Raw genomic sequence first — 20,502 nt, 5'->3', positions numbered from 1 at the left:
TTTTGCCCTCATCGCTGCGGTTTCCAGACTTTATACAAGGAATCCAATCAAAGGGAATATATGTTGAGGAAAGGAAAGCAAACCTGTAGCAGGAGACAGGTGTATGAAATTAGTGAAAAAATTATATTTTTTTTACTTGAGCTTACATGTTACTACTGTTGTTGTCAGCACGTGAAAGTTTATGACTTCCGTAAAATCTTGAAATGAGTGAATTGGTGAATGGAAACAGAATATACTTTCTCCGAAGAGATTCGTGTCTTTGTCGTCCTATGGCTTTTGCTGAATAAAGAACTGTACTCAACGGAAATGGTTGTTGTAGGACGAGATGTTTACAGAAGAAGTGTTGATTCAGGATCTCCTCCCGTTAGTATGAAATACTCTTAACTTTTAATGAAGGTGCCCACTTTAAACCGGAGATAACTTGTAAACTTGAAAGGAACTTTGGCGTAGTCGATTAGTAACGGTTTCGATTACCTGTAATAATAGGTAAAAAAAAATCCAAAAATTTTAATGAATTCATTCAAGTTACAGAAGTAAGCAAGCCTATATTTCAATCTATTTGGTGTCTTATTAATCGGCAAAAGTCGTGTCGGCGATATCCCTCTCTTCGGTTTTAAGGATTTCCCATTAAATTGACTATTAGATAGGCCAACCGGCTTTTATGTGCTGATAAGGCACGAGGCGAAACGGAAGACGGGTTTCTATATTCTGGAAATCCCTAATTCTTTTTCTTGGCGGAAAGTTCGGCTGCCTGGAGGAAAAATAAGACTTTATCAAATAAGGAAAACGATCGACTGTGAAATTCAAAACAAAATATTTTTCAGGTAATTTTCGTATCGCGAATTACAATGCATGTGTGTTTTTCTTTCAAATAAGAAAACAATATAAATTTCCATAACTCCTTTTTTATAAATCAAATTGAATTTGTAAATTGTATTTCACGTAAAAAATATATATTTAAGCTAAGTTTATGAATGTAAAAAGGTAGGGTTCAGTTCGTCTAAAATTGAAATAAAGATTTCTGACAAAACATTTCATAACCTTACAGTATATAAAATACTATTGTTTATTTCGAGAATTATTAACCTTCTTTATTAAAGGGCACCGGCCCCCGTGGCGGAGTGGTTATCACCTGGGCATGGATATTTGTGAGTCTCCATTCATGAATTTCATCATATCACTCATCCCCATCTTCAGAGTGGCACAAAAGCGAAGTAAAATAAAGCAAATCAATCAATTTATTAAAGTGTATCCAAGGTGATAGCAGATTCCAAGCACCATGAATCTCCCCTCCTCCCAACTTCTGGAACTGAATCCACATTTGTGTCTTGTTTAGAGCCAATCTCGCTGTGTAATTGTCTGGGCATCTTGGCCGTGAAGCATTTGCCAGGTGAGAAATAGGCTACTTGCGCAAGCGAGAGGAATATTGTCCAGGAAATCTGGTTTTCAAATCTTCTTAAATTCACCTGAAGATCGCCTTCAAGGCACTTAACCTTGGATGAAGGGCATGAATCGAGGCCGTGTTGCCAAATGTTTCGGTGCGTTACCTTTCACTTAGCACAGCCGGGATTTATTCCTCCTTGTGCAATTCTGTTGTGCATAATCTTGCCCCCTAGCCTTTTGCTTTCTGTAGCCAAAACTGCAGTATCTGATCCAAGTGTGCGTTGCTAACCTGGAATACACCAACGCCTTGATGTTGAAAGTTACAAATAAAAATAATCCTCCCATAAGCGTAATGTATTACCTCTCCGCAGCAGTGTTGCCAAACCTGGTGCGCATAAGAGCTAAATTTCACCTTAAATGGAGCTAAAGTTTACTTTCAAAGAGCTAGGTTTTCGAAGGCTCGATGAAGTGCCCCCTACAGTAATGTTAGCTGTCGGGGAGGGAGGGGTGAGGAGGCGCTGTTATTACCGATAACTTTATAAAGTGATGACAATTTATTCTTAGTTTTCACCGTCTAGATCTGGCGGCATCATCACCCATCTCAATAATCCACCGATGGTCGTATGAAATCGAAAATGAAGGATTACCTGATAACAATATTATGTCGTTCACGTCAAACACGACGCTATAAAAAATGGCTGGGGAGGTAAGGGGGCGTGGGGCGACGCAGCCAACATAATAATATCACATGCAAAATGTATATTTATGGCAAAGAGTTGCTCTATGTGGCCGGAGCCATTGATGATACCATAGTGGGGCAGGGGGCGGGCGCCCCAGTTGAAAAGTAAACGAAAGAGCCAGATCTGGCTCCAAAAGAGATAAGTGGGCAACAGCCGCCGCGGAGAGGAGAGCCTCGCGGAAACTCACTCAGACCAAAGCGATAAGTGGTCTGCGACAAGTCACGAAATACACTTAGTTTCTCACCAGCAACAGAGCAGGGCGACACGTGCAGCATTGTAGTTTGTCGCTTTTTGATAATCATTTCAGTGTGTCCAAATGCCATTTTTTAAAGAACTGTCATTTAAAACTGTAACTACTGATAAAGCCCTTTGTCATTTGTTTTAACTACCGTTCAGTACATACAGTATATGTTCAAATGCAGTTAAAACAACTCTTATAATAACACAGGTTAGTACGTTATGCAGTATAATACAGATGCCTGCATGCTAAAGTTATATACGTAAAAAAAGCGGGACATTATGGATCGGAAATGCCGGAATATGTGCCATGCCTCGCCGGCTGCGGTCACGCGCTATCTCGGCCCCGAGGCAAATTGAACGCACTGTATAATTTGCTTCTCAGAATTTACACCACTGGAAATTGTATCTTTGCACGTATCCTCATTCCCTATCAGCTGCGCATGAAACTGCACTGGAATGTATATTCTAAATATTGCTCAGTTTCTTTGAACTTTTCCTTGAGCCGTCCCAGAAGCTGCGGAGATGCGGTGGAACCACTTTCACTGGCAGATCTCGTCCGGATACTTCTTTCTCTCCAGCTGCCCCCGAGCGCTCGTCTCGCCAAGGAAACATTTTTGCTTCTTCCGTTGGCGAAGAAGTGTTGCGAGATGCGTGGAGGTGATTTCGCGGCGGCTCTTTCCCGGAAATTGAACGTCGGCTAATAACTAGTCTGGTGCGTGTAATTTCAGTCGCTTGATTAACTGTTACGTAATGTTGTTTTCTAGACGACAGAAGAGCAATTTTATGTTTGTAGCTCTTTTAGCAATTCTTCGTCATCATGGTGACTTGTGCGTTGTCAACACACGACCTCCTATCAAAGGTTCAAATTTGGGACCAGAAGGTATGAATGTTCCTGTACGCAAAGTAAGTTTTCAAAATAATTCTGAAAATCTGGAAGGTTGAGAAAGGCATATTGTAATTCTTATATCTGATATTTTCTTTAAAATGTAAATTTAGAAATATTATCCAGATGTAGACCAGACTCTTGAACACCAGCTCCCGACATATTTGACCAATTTTGGAAATATGCTAGATAAGAATCTGGCGCTTCTTGGGTGTCTGTACATAATTTTTACAATCCAAGCCAAACCGTGAGTCGTCTTCGAAAGGTCGCGGGTTCAAATCCCTCAACCATCGTCCTGTCTGAGATATTTTTCCTCACCCCCTGTGAATTCTGTTCAAGGTCACGTTTGCTTCCTCCTATTCTACATTCATCGTAAGAACGAAGTTTAACAAAACCACGTGACTGCTGAACTCCAGTCAGGATGATCGTAATTTCCCCCCATTGCTTCACTGTGCTACAATAAGTGTTCAATTGTAATTCTTGAGTTTCTGTCATTGACATGGGTAACAATTGCATCATATGTTTTTGAGCTTCCAAGGGCCACGGGCGAAGGGGGAGTCAGGCAAGTTAGCGTAAAGGTAGAATCACACGGAACTGGATTTCCAGTAGGAATGCCCTAGTTGGCGCTGGACTGGCTTTTTGCTTCACACGATACTTGTTACCGTACTTGTCGGTATACTTTTGTTCCCATAAGACATTGCGCAGAGCACACAATCTAAAAAGATTAACGAACGTTGTAGGAGAATTACTACTGTTATAAATTTTAAAAGAACATGTATGAAGTATTGTTTTTAAAGTTTACTGCAAAATTGTGGAATCTCTAAAATGACTGAATTTAATTCCTTACACTCCGAAAGTGTATTCTAGACAGTTTTGGAAAAGAGACAAAAAACCTTGTAGAGCATGGAATAGAACCTGCAACATGCAAAAAACATTTTTACATCCACCACCTTGAAACACGTTGTCCAATTTTGCTCACAAGTTTTCTAGCTGTAGAAATAATTTTATCTAAATGAATCTAAAGTTACGGCAGTTATCATGGCCACTAAGTTAGATGCTTATGCTCCTCCTAAATCGTGCAACATATTTTGATAATTTTGTCAAATTTTAGTGCACGTACATAATGCTCCTGTAAGTGTTTTGTGCACAAAGCTGAAAACTATAGTCTATACAAAGATTTCAAAATGCCAAAAATGATCAAAATATGAAAGTATACACATGCACTGTACTTGAGTACCCCACACCCTTAAAAACCTTGTGGTAGATCATGAAGGTGCACAACTTTCATTGTCCTAACCAGACATACATAACATTTATCCTGCATAGGCAAGCAACCCATTATGATGAGAAATGAGAAAAATCATTTAAAGTGTGTTCCGATTTAAGTATGCCACAATCAATTAACGAAATTTCAATAAAATTACTCAATTCTCCCTTTTAATACTTTAAACATGCAAAAATGTATTGTATCAATTGATCGTCACCGGTGAACAGATGATGTGCCACTATGGGCTCCCCACATAAGGAAGTGACTGATAACCAAAATGCTACCACGTTTCAAAATTATAAGCTTTGTTCAACTGTGCTGCATCAATCAATGCAAACGTTTTATCTAAAAATGTCTGATACCTTTTCTTTTTTGTTTCTTAGAACTAGGTACATTCAATATAACCGGTAAAGTTGTATAAAAAATCGAAAATACGACCATGTTTGGTGTTTTTGTTATTTTGTGGTTGCGTCCTAGAATTATTAACAGATGGGCCTGGCACGCCTGCCTCGCGAACGGGGTGCTAGGAATCAGCACAAAACAAGATGGCGGCACCCTTGCAGGTTTGCACTACAGCGCCTTGAATAACGTAGTGTGGAAAACGACCCAAGAAACTGGTTCCCCGAGACGATGACAAGTAGATGGCAGTGCGATCGACCCAGGTGCTAATTTTGTTATGAAAGTAATGCGGCTTAGTTAGTTTTTGGAATATATTGTGTAGATTTGTTTCTCTAGAAAGGCGGTAAGTGAATTGATGGAAACAGTTATATTTGTGGAGTGATTTGCAGTCACGAAATGGCATTAATTTGGAAAGAAAAGTAAAATAAAATTAATAAATAAATAGCATGCGTAACACAAGAAGAAACATCGCAATGTGATTCCGGACGTCAGGTCTTGGACTGCGTATTAGGAGTTTATTTTTCTTTGTTATTAGAATACAAATAGTATCCTGAGAGATATTTCATACCGAGGCGACAAACCACAAATGTCGCTTGAAAGCGAGCAGTCGGAAATCAATGCAGCCTTTCGAACCGTAGGGACAAAAGCTCTGACTGCACAGTTTCCTCAAGGAGATTTTACACCAGAGCGACACGCGACAAACGATACGAGGATTTCACACCAAAGCGACACGGGTCATTCGGTGCAAGGCAACTTTCATACCGAAGTGACACATGTTGCTTGGAAAGGAGTCAATCAAGAGCAACATTTCACATCGTAGCGGCATGACGGGAAGCACAGGCCAGCGTTCGGTTGGTGAAATCCTCAAGCGATAAGTGTCGCGTGCCGCTTGTCGCTTTGGTGCGCAATCTCACTAAAGCAAGACACTCATTGCATCGCGTATGCGCGAACAACAAACCACGGCAACATGTTGCAAGCTATTGAGGAAATGGCTCAGTTTGAGCGACGCAGAAGCGACAAAGCGACACGTGTGGTTTATCGTGTCGCCTATCTGTTGTTCGCAAGCAACGCTTGCCAATAGACTGAAAGCACCATGTCGCTTGTCACTTAGTTGGGAACTCCCCCTGTAGCGCGTCGCTTCGGTCTCAGCACCCTTCCTTGAAGGAGCTTTCCGACCGAAGTAACAAGTAGCACGCGAATACGCCATATGAACGTGTCGTTTGCTGTTTGGACCCTCATGTGCTATGAATGCTATTTTACAGTCTGGAAGTGTGTGTCACTAGTGTGACAGTGTGAACATCCCGTGTCGATTGTCCCATTGGTTTGAAAGTTGCCTTACACTCATGTCGATGGCACTAAGAAAGTTTTGTGGGGTTCCCCTTGTCGTTTCATGGAATCATCATTATCATCATCGCCGTGATTAGTTTAAAGCGGAAGAAAAAAGACAGTAAATATCAAAAATACAAATGCTTCAGTGTGTATATCTTTGAAAGAAATGATGATGATGATGATGATAATGAACCTAATTCATACACAAAAATTTAGTTGCCAAGAACATTCCACGCGTATTTTTTCTCCCGTATTATTAACGAAAGTATGACGATAACAGGACGTGTCGACTGTCTAGAATGTTCGTTAATATCTTCGCGACCACTGTACCAAATATCATAGCAATTATCACATTCATAGAAATGCTTCATGTAAAAGAATCAGACGTTGCAGCGAAAACTCCATTTACTTCCATTATAAGCAGTCGAACACCAAGCACCGGGGTCAACACCAGCGCCTCTAGCGGATCATTTTCGAGTGGAACCAGCCTGAGAGCGCAGAAGCATGCCGTTTTCCACACTACGTTATTCTAGGCGCTGTAGTTTGCACCAAATTGGAGCAGCGAAGTGTCATTAGATTTCTGTTAGCTGAAGGGTTGAAACCAATCGAAATTCACCATCGGATGGCAGTGCAATATGGTGAAAGCTGTTTGAGTCGAACACAAGTGTACGAGTGGCAGAGAAGTTCAAACAGGGTGTAACAAGCGTTCAAGATTCGCCACGTCCAAGACTGCTCTGTCTCTGCAGTCATGGAGAACAACATTGCGAGAGTTGACGAGTTGATACGGGAAAACAGGCGTATTACGGTGAGTGAGATTGCATCAAAGATGAACGTTAGTGTGGGATCAGCCCACCATATTGTTCATGACTTACTGATGTTCAAGAAAATGTATGCGAGGTGAGTTCCAAAACATTTGACACCAGAAATGGAAGACAGGCGAATGGGTGTGTGCGTGTGGAGGGTGCTTTTGCGACAGTACGAGGCTGAAGGGGAGGCATTTCCTCACTGTATTGTCACGGGAGATGAAAGTTGGGTACATTTTTACGAACCTGAACGAAAACTGGCTACAATGGAGTGGCGACATTCTTCATCTCGAAGACCCAAGAAGGTGCGAGCTGAAAGAAGTGCTGGTAAGGTCATGTTGACTTTGTTTTGGGATCATAAGGGAACAAATCTTGAACATTACATGACTAGAGGTCAAAATGTAAACAGTGTGACATACGCAAACCTTATGCGCGAGAATTTGAAACCAGCAATTTTGAAGAAGCGACGTGGTCTGGCGTCCAGTGGCATCCTGTTACTGCATGACAACGCGAGACCACACACTGCTAGAGTCACATTAGCTACCATCAATGACCTAAAGTTCATCTGCTTACCCCACCCCCCGTATTCCCCGGATCTGGCACCTTCAGATTATCATATTTTTGGCCCACTTAAAGACGCTCCTAGTGGCTCAAGGTTCGAGGATGATGAGGAAGTCGAGGCAGCAGTGCATGACTGGTTACGCACATGCCCAAAATAATTCTTTGCACGTGAAATTGGGAGGCTTGTTTAGCGCTGGCACAGGTGCATTGAACTTCAGGGGTACTACGTTGAATAATTATCGTGTGTTGTATTCCATTCGAATAATAGATTCTGCAAAAAAAATATTTCCGGTTATTTATTGAATGTACCTTTTATTATTTCTTTTTCTGTTAAAAGTACATTTCTAGCATGAAAAACCCACTGTGACTTGTACTACATTCATTATTTTTATCATTATAAGCTCCGCTAAGCCTTTTCTTTTCAAGTTTTCAAAAAAATAATTGAGAATCGTAGAACCTCAAGTATTGAAAGCAATAATTTACAACATTTTCTGAAAAAAACAACTGGTTTTGACGGTTTTTTCGAGGTGGGTTTTCCTGGGAAAAGAACCAGGTGGGGAACCTGGGCTGAGCCCACGCGGGCTAACCCTGGCATAGAGAAATACTATGAGAACTAGAAGGGGGCTGGGAGAGGGTATTTGGAAACTGCAACACCACAAAGAAATTCGTGTAAGATGAAGCAGATGATAGAATTATTTTACTGCGCCTTTAAGTCCAGTATTGTTCAAGTTGCTTTCCATTTTGTCTTCAATGCAGTATATTCCCAAAGCTTGAACTCTGCGAGGTTTTGGAAATCTGTTGTTTTTTGTTTTTTGTTTTTTTTCCCTAACGGATATAACCCTTTGTGGGTCGCGTGAGAGAAATTACGTCGATGGTCGCGCACGTTGCCAGAGAACGGGTTTTTTAAATATTCTAAATTAATTATCTAAAACGCCATATCTTCAAGTATTACGATGAGATCTTGTCTCTGAACAACTGAGGTTCGATAAAACTATAAAAATTGAAATTCAATAAAATTATAAAAAGGCCCGCTTTGTTAGTCGGGCACGAAACGACAGATCGGATTTTTAGTGAATCTAGGACATGGACTCAAGAGAGCAAGGGGCTTCAACGAACCCTCCCTAACGGCAGGAAGATCTTACTAACACTGGAAACAATAGAGGAAGGTAGAAACGGCTAGACAGAAGGGGAGGGGTGTTGACAAAATATTCATTCATAAATAACAACCTTAAAACCGTACACCCATGGACGTCCGGAAGGGGGGCGCCCCCCAGGAAAATGAATGTCACCCTGAAAATGTCCCACAAAATCGTTTCAGCTACAGTAATTTATGTTAATTTTTATAAATGCGCTGAAGGAACATGATAATATCAGACTGAAATAGTGGTTTTTTTTTGTTTTTTTGAGGGGCATATGCCTCCGTGGCCCCCTTCCCTGGAAAGAAATTACCTTGCTTGCTCCTCCCTGGAAAAAATCCTGCGGACATCCATACATACATACACCTGAAACTAGAGACCGTGCAGGATTAAATTCATTTCTGGTGGCCATGCTGACACTGTAGAGTTTGCAACATTGTGCGCATTCCAGACCGGCCACAGAAAAAACTGAGAAACCTCGAACGTCATCGTCTGCTGTTTTTCATCACCGAGCTTTCTGGTGTTTCGGAGACCACGTGGATAACGTCAGAAGAATCGTGTGCAGTTCGCACGTAAATATTGACTGGAGCGAAGTATCTTCAACAATGTGGTGCGCTAATGTATTGCAACAAAAGTTTGTTGACATTAAAGCAAAAGGATATTTTCTTTGTAGTTCTGTTTCTAGTAGTTTCAAGTGGGTTTCATGATATCTGCTTCAGAATTTTTATACTCACGCTTGCAGAATTATTAGGACAGTCAATGGTATCCGATAACACTGACAACAAACTTTGTATGCAACCAGACATTCTATTAGCTAAAATGAATAAAACGAAAATGTAAAATTAAAATTGTCGAAGGCTTTTAAAAATAAAAATGCTCTTCGGGTGATAATGATATAAACGTTTCTCGGGCTCCATCACCATGTTCGTACACTTCATTTGACCCAATAAGAGCTTCAAGAATTAGAGAAAACTCAAAACAAGCTGTTGACAACTTCTGCCCCAGCATACATAAAAATCCATCGCTTAAAAACGCACAGGATGTAAAAGAAAAATTAATGAAAATAGTCATGGACAATTTGCACGGTAACAACAAATCAGAGCGAACTTAGGGGCATGTGTTTGGCAAGGAAAAGTTGTTTTTGTGTGTTTATGAATCAATACTGTGAATACACGAGTCCATTAAATAGCATGTTGAGTTCATCTTGATTGCAATTTCGAGCGAGTTTTCAACCCACATCTCGAAAAAGACGCAGCTAGGAAAACACATGCGATTGAAAAAAGAGAAGATGCGTCAAGGCCAATCGATGTAGTATCTTTACACCTTTAGTTGTATGGAAAATAGCAACAGAACGACGTTATTCAAGTCGCTCGCCCATCTTTCTAGCTTGTCTGTTCTCGGCAGTGGCTTGTGAGAACAAAAAATCTACCAACAAGCAGGATTGTTAAAGGTCCAGGAATTTTAAACAAATTCAATTCCGGTCCAGGAGAGAAAATATGGAAGCCTAAATGGGTTCTGGGCCGTAAAGAACAGTTTTATCTGTAAAATACTTCAATTCGGTCCAGGAGCCTTTTTTCCAGGTCAATTTAAATACGGTCCAGGAACCTTTTTTCCGAATCGGTTAAAATAGGGTCCAAGTTCAGTGTTGAAATGAGACAATATGCAACTTGGACCGAATTTAAATTGTGCGAGAAAAAAGGTTTCGGTCCTGTAGAGGAACCAAATAGAATCCATTAGAATTCATGGGTTCCTGCACCTTTAACAACTCTGCCAACAAGTACGGTAATGAGTATAGTGAGAGGCGAAAACCAGCAGATGAGAAAGTACCGCAATCCAAGCACCACTTCTAGCCTCGTGTAATTCAGCCTTTAGTTTCCAATTATTAAAGATCGTGAAGTCTATGGACCTTTCAGTGCCTTTCTCAACGTTACCCATCGGCATTTCGCAAGAGTGTCACGGGTGGAAAAGCCAGCTGATACGAACTTCCGTTTCGTATGATTCGAAGGTCATTTCGCGTGGTTACGTAACGTGCTTGCGTTTATCGTCAGTTGTGCGGCAGGCATCAGACGCGACTGGTTGAATGGACCCTTGCCGTGGAACGTGAGCTTGTTACGTTTGCAGGTACGTGCAGTTGAGCGAGAAATTGTCAAAAGAGAGAGTTTGTTTCTTAGAATTCAGTGACAAAGATGACGTTGCAGAAAGAGTTTGGGTTGGTTACGAACATGTGCCTCGGAGACCCTTGAAAGCATGGGTTTGTTTTTGCGTAATCGTGTGTTGTTGACGGTGGGGTTCCATTGTATTTTTTCCCATCCCGTCTTAATTTATGCTATTTCGTGCATTCCTAAATTTCTCATTGACGATTATTCATTCTTACTGGTCTATAATGCGCGCTCGCGGACCGAATTAGTATCTCAGGAAATGTCTTAAACCACGTGGATTAGTGTAGCGTCAGTACACAAGCACTAACTATTTTCATTAGCGAGCATTTTTTTTAACTGCAGTGTTTCGATTATAATTATTTTCGACTAAAATAGCACATATATACACAGTGCTTCTTTTTCTGGAGGTACGCCGGGGGCCGTTTAGCCACTGTACCCCCCTCGAGAATTAAGTCGATTTTTTTAAATCGACAGATTTCAATGTTTTACGTAATGTAAAAGTGGTTCCAGCGTTGGGAATGCACAATACAATGGAGATATTTGATCCCAAAGAATGGCCCACGTAAGTTAAAACCTGCAATTTCGGAGTATTTTCGCTGCTTTTTGTTAGTAAAAACTTTGTATGCACACTAAAATAGCGAAAGAACACATCGAGAATAACTATCGGTACCAAGTCTAGGCTAACTACGTAAAATTATAGCTGCTGTTGTGGAAACTCGTTTTGGGTGCTACATTCACTTCCGCGAAGCCTTCGTGCTGTTCTGCTACACGGTAAAGTAATACGCTTAAACAACAGACGTACTGTACTTCACAATAGCACATTTCCTAGAGCTAAAATCAACTGAAAACGTTCATAAACAAAATCTTCATAAACCATGCAAGATATTTCACTTTCTCCAGAGGGTACAGAGGGTAAAGGGTACCGTACGCCGTACCAACACCACTGTGCCTACTCCTTTTCAAAGGTGAGAATAAAATTAGTAACATTTTATATTAACGAGAGAAGTGTCCGTGCTGCTACTAAATTGATGCACCACTTTTCCGACCACCACACCAGATGTTTTACACAGCGCCGGCCGCATTCTGTTTTGTCGCATCTAAATCTTTTCGTTGGAAATAACAAGTTTGTGTTTCATACATGTTAATGCACCACCAGTGACGTGCCCAAGGGGAGGGGGTTGGTTGGGGTCATAACCCTTCCCCTCCCTTTGGCCCAGTGTTCCTAAAAAAAGAACGTCACCAAGTGTCACAAAATGTATACGTAACCCCTCCCTTTAAAAAAATCCTGGGCACGCCACTGTGGACCACGTTCCGAAGCGATGCATTTCGATGTCAGGTGGTGTCAATTATCAACATTAATGAAATATTTGCGCAAATCGTGTACTGTATTCAAAATCCACATCCAACTTCAATCAGCTCTCCTGAACAGATAGTGCAGATACGACAACATAGTATTCAGTCGGTGACAAAGTTACCAGACTTTCCGACTACTGGAGAAAGTCCTATTTTGCATCCCTTTCCTGACTTTTGTCCGACTACATCCCGAGCCAGCAGTAACAATAGGGCATATATATATATATATATATATATATATATATATATATATATATATATATATATATATATATAATGCAAATTGATTTTTGAGACTTGTTTCTTGTCTAGAACCTGTTTTATTTTTATACATGTAACTCCTCCTGGGAATAGTGATTGCATTTCAGTAGTTCAGATAGTAGCCCTGGTGGAATTTGAGGAAATAATAAAAACTGTCATTTTTGCTTGGCTACATATAATGAAGAAAAAAAGATTGCATTACATTAAAATACGGGCCGTAGTGATAAGATAAATGCGAGGTGCTGGGCATCTAATTGTGAATGTGCAAAATAAAAATTGTGAGAACCACTTCACTAAGTCTAAATTAAAATATAACACGGAAACTATATTTTTTTCTCGCGCCGCTAATTATTTGTGAACTTTACTCAAACTAAAGTATGTATCGTGTCTCATTCATCTGCGAACCTAATTACGAAAGCATTTTAGCCACTTAAAATCCTAGCTTGAAGGTTATACCCAAAATCAGTGAGAAATTCCCTGAAGCAAACACACTGCTGTGACGCATGAGAAGGAGAACTTAACTTAAATGTCAAGGATGCATACAAATAGATAATAACTAAAAACATGAAAAGGTGGAATTTGTATATTCCTTAGCCTATTAAGTACTAGTAAAGTTTTTGTAGGAGGGTTCAGTCCACCTTAACCTGGTTCATGTATTTTTACGCTGAATTTAACACTTTTTTACTTCGTTATTATGTTCCAATAATAACTGAACTTGATTTCTATCATTAGGAATACAAACACCAAGCTTTCAGACTTTTTGGAACTTGAAATGAGAGATGATAATTTGCAAGGCGGGTTGAGGGACCGGTTCGACGCCCACGTAATAGTCTTGGAGATGCACGTGGGACATATCTTGCTCTGCGAAAATCTTTCCACCCATCTCTCTGCGAATTGACGTTATTGTCACCCTCTCTCTCTCTCTCTCTCTCTCTCTCTCTCTCTCTCTCTCTCTCTCTCTCTCTCTCTCTCTCTCTCTCTCTCTCCTCCATTCCTAAACTTACTGGAGTGGTAGGCATGCGCTATTGCGATATGCAAGATTTATTAACAGAGAAATAGCACAGGTTGGAAGCTTCCAGAGGACATGGAGCCCCTGTTCCCCACTGGTGCAAATGTCGAGTGAGGCCACCATTTTTAGCAACCCACGTGGCCAGTGATGTAGCCTTGAGAACGTTTTGAAAAATAACAATTCGTACCTCATGAAAATTTGAGTTATGTAGAGTCAGTCCCGTATTTTTTGTCTGACTTTAAGTTTTTAATTTGAGTGTCTTATATCCTTAAACGCCTCTATCATTTAGTCTTACATCTGATAAAAGTTCTTGTGCAGTAAAAGACTCAATGTTTGGAATTAACTTGTTACTTGCATCGCTGTTACAAATAGATTATTTTTTTTTGAGGAATTGTAACCGTAACTAAGGGCCTCCCCGATGGCGCAGTGGTAGCGTCATCGCCTTGTAATCAAGGGGTCCCGGGTTCGATATCCGGTGGAGTCATATAGTGGTTCGGATCCCACTTTAGACTGTAGGCCCAGTCCCGATTAGCCTTACTGTGCATAAAGTGGACTTAAGACACCAAATCAATCAATCAATGTAACTGGAACTAGTTACAGAATCCAAGAGCTGTAACTGAGTTACTTTTCTTGCAATAAAATAGTGACATTGTGTCATTTTACTACACTTTAAATCGTTGGCTGAAAATTAATAACGTGGGGTAAGAGATATATTTGGCAATTTTTTTCAACTGTATGTGTTCTCTGGATGCTAAAGTGAAAGAATTTTCGTCGCCTAAGGAAAGGACGCTAGGCTTCGTTACATGCTAAATTTAGAACATCCTCGCTTTATTGCAGTTCGCCAATTGCATGTGACGTCAGTGTTTTTGGTGAATTGCTGCATTCATTTGGAACATGGTGGTAGAGCTAGAAAGATGTCATTGGTGAGGAAGTGGATGTTGTTGAGCTTGGAATGGAATTACCTTTAAACTTTAAGCATTGAATAAAAATATTTACTTTTCTAATAGAAGTAAATTTGTTTGCTAGAAAATTTCCAGCAGAAGGTAACTCTAAAATTAACTTGGTTACTTTTCAGCTACCAGTAACTGTAACAGAGCTACTTTTTTTAAATGAGCAACTCTGTTACTTTTAAAAAGTAACATTCCAAACACTGAGAAGCATAAGTGTCACCGGAGTAGACCTGCTGTGAAAGAATTGGTTCCCGTCCCATCCTCGATCCCTTAATGGTTGCGTACGTATCAGCACCATAATAATAATACCACAAATATTGCAAAACTTGTGGCAGTATAAATAATATTGCATTTCTAATGTACCCTTGAGCACAATGCTGTTTTCATTCTATTAACCCACCAACAGGGATACTCCGTTATGCAAGAGACGAGGCGTCTTTGCAAAAGGTCCCAAATGAAATGGGTCTTTAACTTCAGCAAACATGACGTCACGCGGCAATTGCAGGTCATCAGTTCCCTTGTGCGGCCAAAATCAAGGACGAATCATCGTTTTGTGTTGCGTCAACCGCGTGCGGTGTTGCCGCGATTACTAGAAGTCTATGAAAGGATACGTCATTTAGTAATATTGGACAATGATGGCAAATTGATAAAACAGGTGTTTAAGCGACTTCTGAGAAAAGAGACCTTTCAACATTGGCAAGATCTCTCACAAGAGGAATACGAATAACAGCGTTAATAGGCACTCATCACAGAGACTTTTCCCACGAGATCTGAAATTCCTATATCATTACGACAAGACGGAATAAAACTTAACACTAGATTATTACGTATACCGTATATGAAATGAAAAGCTGGGGATTGTGTTTGTGTGAAATCACATTAAGCCTTACTTATTATAGTTTGCTCGATACGAAGTTACATCCGAAACGTTATGCAATCCGGTACATTAGGTGTAATCAAGGTTGTGTAGCTGCAAGGGGAACACAGATTTATGGAGTTCCTTTGAGGTTTTAGGAAGTTCTAAGAACTTTTTCACACCTACTATACCAAGGTTGAATTACAGCGTCAAAATCTTTGAAGGAGGTACACCCAACGACAAAACTAACAGGAGGGGAATTGTCAGATGCAGTGAGAGCCCGCAGTTTCAACGGTTTAATGGAAATCATTCTAGTGGCAACGCGCCGTGTTGCCACGTTCAACACACATTTTTACTCTGTTGAATAATAATCTCTCTAAAATCGGTTTGGCAATGTAAACTAGGCCAAGATAGCATTTGTGAGACTACCCAATGCTAAGAAAAAGTTGTTTCAAGAAATTAATGAGCTTTTTTTTTTTTTGGCCGAATTAAAAAATCTGAAAATTAAGAATTGTATAGAGCGACCACAAGGAAAAACACCTTGGACGAAAAGTTCCCGCTCAGCTTTCCCTTCTTCCGTTCAGCTCGGGCCATAAGGAAGCTCTCCCCCTCCCCTCCACGCGGGAGTACGGTGCACAGGAGTCGCGGGTCTGCGCAGGTTGTTTTGTTTGTGGTTCCACTATATTTAAAACATTTTCACCTGCACTGTATTTAAATCTCATCACTATCGGACCTTAAGTTTTTTATCTATAGAACTTCAAAGAGAGCGGTACTTTGGAAAACACCAAAAAACTTTTCTCACGATTATACAAAATCGACGTATACTAAATAAAATGGTTACTATAGCAACATAGATTTAAATAAGCTAACTTTTGATACAACTGTTTTACGTAGGTCTACTGATTAATTTTTAATTGAAGTCCAAACTCGAGTATCCATAATTTTAATTCCGATATTTTAGCCTAATGTTTCTCCCAGTCTTTGGTGTAAGATGGAATGAATTAGACTTTCGTGTATTTTGATTTCTTTAGTTCTTGGAGTCACCTGAAGATGCCGATTGCAACGTTAGACGCGACGTTATGCTGGATTCTTGTACAAGGTGGTTATAATTAAAGTGACGGTGTTCAGAGTGGTACAGCACGGGCTGTAATGAGAGTAGCAGTCTGAAACTTCGTAGATATGCTAATGAAGTAATGCGCTCGCGAATTATGCAAAAAAAAAAAAAAAAAAAATTAGTTCCAATTCTCGCCACCAGGGTAAAAAATGGCGCTGTAAGCAGTCAAAACGTGGTATAGTTACAGGAAAAAGGCAGGAAAGATCAAACACATGAGAACAATGGCTCTGGCATGTTTATTAGGAACTATGGTTACAAGAACTGTTCAAGGACCCACTGGTGTATTAGTGAAAACAGCTGACAATCTCGAACCTAGCGGAACGAGTACAAACGCAACTAGTGCACACTCCGTTTCTGATAACTCGCCAGAGGATGTACATTCAGTCAAAACCGTTCACGAGAATCAAACAAATCGAGTCCCCATGAGCATTATTTATCAAAACCTAAGAGGTATACGCACGAAAACGAATCAGTTTCTTCTCAGCATTTTGGCGAATAACTACGACGTGGTCTTGTGTGCTGAAACTTGGCTCAACACTTCAATATCCAACTCGGAAATATTTTCAGAACAATACAGTGTTTTTAGATCGGACCGCAACCCACGAGAAAACGGGAAAACCCTAGGAGGTGGTGTTCTTATTGGTGTAAAGAAAGAACATTGCCCTGAACTGGTGGATTTACCGTTAACTGAACAAACCATAGACTGTGTAATTATAAAATTAAAACCGGAACATGCACATGCCATCTATATTTCTGTAATATACATCCAGCCGTCATCACCCCTACCGGTATATGAAACTTTGTTCTCCCACATAACCGCACATTGTCCTCTAGGGGCCCCATTGCTCATCGCTGGTGACTTTAACATCCCTGACATAACTCATCCTACTAACGACCTCCTCACGTTAGGTTCCCACTGTCGTGAATTGAAGTACTTTATTGATTTTAATGATCTCAAAAACTTAAATACTATACAAAATGCCAACGGTAAAACCCTAGATTTAGTCCTAACAAATATAGATAATGTAACGATACTCCGGCAGGATGCACTGGTGCCGGAAGATACTCACCACCCTCCCCTAGGAATAAATGTACCACGCCCCAAACCTAAGCGTAAAACTTCAAAGTCGAGTATTAAGCGATACAATTTTAAGAAAGCTGATTTCGTCAGTATGTTTCACAAATTTAAATCGGCTAACTGGGAACAATTACATAAATACAAAGATATCGATCTTGCAGTGGACAAATTTTATGAAATAATTAAGTGTATATTTGATGAATGCGTCCCATTCTCCCGCTCAACTTATTCTAATCAGTACCCATGTTGGTTCACGCTAGATATTATAAAAGGTATAAAGATCAAGTCGCACCATCATAAAAAATGGAAACAAAAACAAGGGAATGTAGGGTATCATGAAGCTAACTTTAAAGCCCTAAGAACGAAATTAAAAGCGGAAATAAACAAAGCTTACCAAAACTACCTTAACAGCTGCGAAGCTAATCTGACTCGCGACCCAAATCTATTTTGGTCTTTAGTTAAGAATCAAAGGAAGAATCCACCAGCCCAACCAACCAAACTCAATGGTGAACCTATCGATAACAATAACATCCAGAATGTTTATGCTACATATTTCGAATCTGTCTTTTCCGCGGAACCGTCCTCTTACGAAACCACACGTACGAACGCGCTCCCGAAATCCCAACTTAGTCTCTTAAGCATCCCAGAAATCTCCCTAAAAGAAATCGAAAAAGCCATCAAGAAACTCAAACCAAAAAGAGCAGCTGGACCGGACCTAATCCCCCCCTACGTTATTAAAGGTTGCTCAGAGGCGCTCAAGTTCCCTCTCCACACCCTCTTTAATTTAATCTTGAAAACAGAAAAATTCCCCGCAAGTTGGAAAACGACGGAGATTTGTCCAATCCCCAAAGCAGCAGATAAGACAGACATAAGTAACTACAGACCAATCGCGAAACTGTCAGCTCCAGCTAAACTCTTTGAGCAAATAATTTATAATCATATTTACTCTCATGTCAAACCTATCCTTTCTCCACACCAGCATGGATTTGTACAAAACCGTTCAACTGTGACTAATCTCGTCGAATTAACAAATTACGTTGCGTCAACTATTGACGATAAAGGACAGGTCGATGTAATATACACGGACTTTTCAAAGGCCTTCGACACGGTACACCACGATACTTTAATTCAGAAACTAGCTTACATCTGCCTCTCCCCGCAACTTATGAAACTACTTGCTTCATATTTACAGAATAGACGACAATATGTCATGCACCAAGGACTAAGGTCCTCCTATTACGTAGCCAGCTCAGGTGTCCCCCAAGGTTCGAACCTAGGCCCCCTGCTGTACTTGATTTTCATTAACGATTTACCAGATGCACTAAAAAACTCCGAAAAATTAATCTTTGCTGACGATGTCAAAATTTTCAAACAAATTAAAAGTGATCACGACTGTACGAAATTACAAGACGAACTTAACGAAGTACTTGATTGGTGCAAGAACAACAAGGTTAATCTCAATCTCAAGAAATGCAAAGTAGTGTCATTCACACGTAACAAACATCCCATCCAATATTCATATAACATTTCCGACATAGAAATCCTAAGAGAGAATACTGTAACTGATCTTGGAGTCACTTTTGACAAAGTTTTAAATTTCCAGACACACACTGCGCGCATCCTCAGTGAAGCGCACAGGAACCTAGGATTTGTGATGAGAATGTGTAGCCAGTTTAAGAAAAAAGAAACCTTTTTGCTACTTTACTATACGTTTGTCAGATCAAAACTTGAATATGCCTCAGTCGTTTGGGACCCGTTATTTATAAAGGAAATCGAAAAAATAGAGAAACTCCAAAATAAATTCTTAAGGTATTTAGTATATAAATTAGATGGCATTTATCCAAAATTCACTTCGGGTGACATCTTACGCAACATGCTGAGTGTCCCGTCCCTTGAAAAAAGAAGACAGATGCACCAGTTAACATTCCTTTCGAAACTTGTCAATGGAAAAACAGACTCCCCCGCACTTCTTGCAAAAATAAACTTTTACGTTCCATGCTCAAAATTAAGACCCAGAAATGACCTCTTTAAAATTTCACGCGGTAGAACCAGGATGGCTGAAATGGATCCCATGAGGAGGATGTGCGCGTTGTACAATATAGTCTCCAATAATACCCCTGACATTGATCTATTTAGACCTAAAAGCAATCTTATTATGTGAACCCTGTATATAATAGCATTGTAACCAAATATGTTGTATACTTTATGATATACCACCCTTGTATTATATATTGTTGTTATGTAATGATTATTCTGTTCCGTCTTATACGTAGTTATTTTCTACTTGTCTTTGTTGTTTTCTCTTACCAATTTTTAATTACTTGTTTTGTCAATATGTATGTAAACTGAACTCAGTTAACCTCAAAGCACTGTAACTGGGCATTTGCCTGTAGTGTTTAATAAATAAATAAATAAATAAATATGGCCTCCCAATTCAGCAACATGCTGCATTCGTAACACGGCATGGTCGACGGTTGCTCGCAGCATGTCTGGTGAAATCTGAGCGACATGTCGTTGTATGCTAGCCTTCAGATCAGGCAGAGACCGGACATGTCCCTGATAGACACGATCTTTTAAATATCCCCCACAGCCAGAAGTCACATGGATTAAGGTCGGGGGATCTGGAAGGCCAATCATCTGGAAACTGCCTAGAGATGATGCGGTCATTAGTGAAGGTTTCTCGCAGCAAATCTTTCACGTGGCGAGCGACATGTGGTGTTGCCCCATCTTGCATGAAAATGGTGGTGTGTTCACAGTTCCGTTCTTGCAAAGCTGGAATCACGTGTTGCACAAGGAGGTCCCTATAACGTGCAGATGTCACTGTACACCTAACAGGCCCTCGAGGTGTCATCTCAAAGAAAAACGGACCAAGAATGAAGGAGCTAGTGAACCCACACCATGCAGTCACGTAAACTGAGTGCAATGGTTGTTCCTGCACAACATGTGGACGAGTGGAACCCCATATGCGACAGTTCTGAGTA

At 40.3% G+C, this 20,502-nt stretch overlaps 1 protein-coding gene across 5 annotated transcripts in view; it reads left to right on the top strand.

The window, feature by feature from the left end:
- Positions 1-20,502, top strand: part of Cpr (Cytochrome P450 reductase) — a 136,072-nt gene that overhangs the window by 63,161 nt on the left and 52,409 nt on the right. The window contains exon 1 of one of the 5 annotated variants that reach the window (XM_083125702.1): positions 10,757-10,862. The exons of the other annotated variants lie outside the window; for them this stretch is intronic. The gene's annotated coding sequence lies outside the window, so the exon portion shown is untranslated. Of the gene's footprint in view, positions 1-10,756; positions 10,863-20,502 lie in introns of those variants that run through there. 5 annotated transcript variants of the gene reach the window in all.

The sequence above is a fragment of the Lepisma saccharinum genome, chromosome 7 (assembly GCF_977018435.1).
Source record: "Lepisma saccharinum chromosome 7, izLepSacc3.1, whole genome shotgun sequence".
In the NCBI taxonomy this organism is placed as follows: domain Eukaryota; kingdom Metazoa; phylum Arthropoda; class Insecta; order Zygentoma; family Lepismatidae; genus Lepisma; species Lepisma saccharinum.
Note: the sequence above shows the minus strand (reverse complement) of the source record. Positions and strands in the feature narration are given on the sequence as shown.